The sequence below is a fragment of the Crinia signifera genome, chromosome 7, assembly GCF_055691185.1.
Source record: "Crinia signifera chromosome 7, ASM5569118v1, whole genome shotgun sequence".
NCBI classification, from domain to species: domain Eukaryota; kingdom Metazoa; phylum Chordata; class Amphibia; order Anura; family Myobatrachidae; genus Crinia; species Crinia signifera.
The window spans coordinates 56189067-56193344 of record NC_139223.1 but is presented as its reverse complement, the minus strand read 5'-3'; the positions used below and the strand labels follow the sequence as shown (position 1 = coordinate 56193344).

General features: G+C 32.2%; 1 protein-coding gene across 2 annotated transcripts in view; it reads right to left on the bottom strand.

Annotated features, from left to right (window-relative positions):
* Window positions 1-318: 318 nt before the first annotated feature.
* The window catches only part of PDGFA (platelet derived growth factor subunit A), a 52124-nt gene continuing 48164 nt past the window's right edge, over window positions 319-4278 (bottom strand). For both annotated transcript variants that reach the window (XM_083153153.1, XM_083153154.1), the window contains one exon: window positions 319-4278. This exon is cut by the window's right edge and continues 275 nt beyond it. The gene's annotated coding sequence lies outside the window, so the exon portion shown is untranslated.

Below are 4278 nucleotides of genomic sequence, written 5' to 3'. Positions count from 1 at the left end.
AATAAATAAAAAGATACAAAAAAACATAAAAAACACATAAAAATAAATTAAAATGTCAGGAGCAGGGAAATAAAACTAAATAATTATAGACAGTTACATTTAAATAAAAAAAAGTTTCCTATTTATTTGCTCCTTTTACAGACCAAATTGCTTCATAATCTTCAAATAAATGAAAAAATAAAATAAATAAAATTATGAAAATTATAACATATTTAGACGCAAATGCATTATTTTAATTACAGAAGAAAGGCATTTAGAAGAATACACTTCTAAGTATATGATTTAATGTAACTTTATGTACACGAGCCAGTAACAAAGTCACTTATAGGATATTTTATTTTCGCTGTTTAAAACCTGTGCAATATCATAGAATGCACATTATTCAGAGATAGGACTTTCGCATAAGAGGTGTCCAAAATGCTACAACCATACATTCCATCTACATCATTTTAATGGATATACAAAGCCTTTGTTTCATTAGATATTTTTAGGCAATAAAACAAAATGAGCATTATTATTGGCATCCCACCAAAACATAAATATATAAATTACACTTTTATACAGGGTTTCATTTTTTTCTGTTTACGCAGACACAGACATTCATGTGCATTACATTATGACTTGTACACTTAATTGCAAAGGATCAAACACATCTGAATACATGTTTTTTCCAGTTTTGGCGCTAAATGCACCTTGGTGAATAAATGATTACAAGGTGCAGTCTGAAATAATTAAAATGATAAAAACACAAAGAAATATTATTATCATGGCAGCATTTTCTATTAGGAAATCCTAAAACATGGCAATACTTAATGGGAATGTAGTTAAAAATAGAAAGTTATGTTCTTACCAATTCCAAAATATATTCCTCCCCCATGTAATAAATGTTTACAGAATGAAATGGTAAACTACATATTGTAGGCTCTCAGCTTCAAAGATGTGGAGGCCATTTTGAATTCATGCCACCTTTGGTTTCCCCTCATGCACCTTTTGCTCCTGTATTACACACTCATTTTCAGACTTAAATAATGTTCTATGCTATTTAACCATAAAATGTACCTGGAAATATGCTGCAAAACATATTTATATCATAGGATCTTCATCTGAACTTAAGAACGTAAAATATCTTGAATTCTGAATAAAGATGCAGCCTTTTAAACTCTTAAAAATGTCTTCCTGTGTACTTGAAAATTATATCATCTCAATGCACAGAAAAGAGTATGACTCATTTATGGAGTACTAGTTTATGACTGACTAGTCTTTACAACAAAGTATAGCTTAACAACACTGTAGGAACTTGCATCGAGACGGCACATGCAAATTGACAAATTAACCTGGGTAGTATTTGCAGCATTGATTTAATTAAAGCCGCATTTCCTTAATAGGAATAATTGAATATTGTGTTAATACATAAGTGTATTGCAATGTCCTGCATTTAGAATTATATTCTTGGCATGGAAACCTAACCACTGTACCAAATATATCAAATTTAACATACAATTTAACATCAATTTTAAAACATAGGTTTTGGTACATATCCCCCCAAATGATAAGATTAGTTAATCATTAAATGATGGGTGATATGAGAGAGAAGGTGAGAATATATATTTAAAAAATTCTAAGCTATATACTTGTGTTCTACAGACATCAGCCAACATTCCTTTTCCAATTCATTACAACAGAATTTGGTAGGATGTTAGAACAACCTATCTATTCACTAGAGGAATGTGTATTTTGGGGGCAAAAAAAATTGAACACGCATCTCTTAACGGCTAGCTACCAAGTCAGTCTACGAGTGGAAAAAGTATACACATAAGTCAAAATGAATGCTGAAAATATGACATTTAAAAGTATGGCGAAATAGAAGGTCTGATAACTAGGCAACCACCTTCTCCCTGCAACCATTATATTGACCTATTTGGAGATCTCATTAGATATCTGTTAACTTTACAGCAGCAGTATAACATAGGATATTACCAACCAAGTGCTAGAAAGACATATGCAACAGATATAGCTAAATATTTGTATGATTATGGTGCTACAAAAATATGACCACACAATGCAATTTTCTTTTTGGTTCAAGAAAACATAGTAGGCTTTTCGTACTCATATAAAAATGTTAATTTTAGATAAAAATACAAACTTCAACTTTACAAAAAAAGAACACATTTCTGTTGAATACACATAAGCATACATTTGTTTTTGTTTTGTTTTTTTACCAAAAATAAAGAATTTAGGATTTGTTCAAATACACATAGCAAATATTTCTCTTGCTAGTGTGACACTGTACAATGCACATACAAGAATAAAATGTCCATTTCACACTTTGACAAATGTGAAAATGTTGTGTATGATAAAATAAGTTGCAAAAAATAGAAAAATAAAATAAAATATTAGCATTATTAGGCAACTGGCACAAATTCTGACGTTGCACAGATATCCCATGATTTATTAATATACAATATTTTATTTAGAATTTAAATTATGCAGACACAATGGGAACAAGGTTTGAAATATGCACTAGATATACCTTTTATTCTTTATTTGGATACAGTTCATTAGCTTGCATCCTGCTTGAGGAAATACTATAAACTCATAAATGTTAGGTATATGTGTTCTCAGCAGTTACTCACCTTTCAATAAAACAAAGCCACATCAAAAGAGAGGCAAATGGACATTAACAGAATACCAATACAGACATTCACAAAGCAAAAATCCATACACATACATTCTCTCCCCATACTTTCACAGATACTGCTTTTTAACTTTTTTTTGTTTACTAGGTACCAACCTCCAAAAGTGATCAAGTAAGGGCATAGTTATATTAATACATGCTTTTTTAAACATGCATTTTAGCTGTAGTTGAATGCATGTAGTTGCAAATGTGTTGAATGACAAAGTGGGCCTGGCTATACAAAAACTCTGAGAAATCCCTCTGAAAGGTATTCGACTATACCCTTAAATGCTTTATGGCCCTCTGGCTGCTTCTGGCAGAGCTGGATCATCCAATGAGGGGCAAGAATACTTTAAAACTTTTTATATTTAATTTTTTGACAAATGGTTGAGAGCTACACAAATATCGTGGCAAGGGCGTGGTGAGGCTTGAATCCATCTGTGTCAGTTGGAGTTGCTTATTTTAAATAGAGGGGCGAACTTTCTAAAAAAAATGGTTACCTACTGGAACACAGGGTACAAATAACTTTTTGAAAAATAATTCTGTAAAGAGTTGCAATTATCAGATCCTCTTTAATATATAAACAAATGAAATATAAATACTGAAGGAATACTTTTTAATCAGACGCACAAAGCTGTAGATACAATTGGTTCAACCGGAAATTTACTACATTCTAAACAGAATCTTATGCCTTCACCCAGTGGAAGTGGCCATTTGTGAGGAGAACCAATATTCATCAGAATGATGTCTATTTAACCACTATGTGCCAATGGTTTATGTGTAATGATCACGCTTCTTGAATATTGTCCTTAGATATGTTCTGAGTCCCTACTGAATTGATAGGTTGCATTTTTTTTCAAAAACAATAGTCCATCCCACAAAATGGCTGCCTCCACTATGTTTATAAGCTATTATTTGATTTTTCAGCCAACATATTTGTAGGGTATTCAAATGTGAGAAAACATATCCAGATTCTGCCAGTTTGAGAAGGTGAACTTTATTATTTTTATTGATTTATTTTTTTATCCATTTCTGGCAAGCAAGAGCAATTACATACACACACATTCATACACACACACACACACACACACACATATTTCAACACTATGAAGATCACTGCTGCAAAATGACACAAAGAGTGATCAGAATATCAACTGACCAATATTAGGGCAGGCAAGTTCCTAATGCTAGGACTGTGCTGCCATAATTAAATAACCCCCATGGTGTAATAATTACTCTATGGAGTAAAATAAAAAAAAATATATAAGTCCTCTTAAGGCTTCCCAGGTTTTTTGTGAAGACTTTAAACATCATGAAACAAGGATTTATTTTAACGAAAGCTTCTGCGTAGACACTTGTTCATTTGATACATTCCTGGCCTTTTTATTTTGTGCCAGTGGTCCGTCAATGACCATCTATCTTCATCAACATTAGCAGGCACATCACTTGACATAAAGCACCACTGCTTTGATATGAGGTCTCTATTCACTTCCCATGTTCACCGAACGTTGTCGTTCATTTGTTTTTAACATATCCTTCTTTATTCTAACCCGCCATCTTGTTTTGTTGCCGCAGTTGTCTGACAGGGGAAAGCGTCTCTTCTC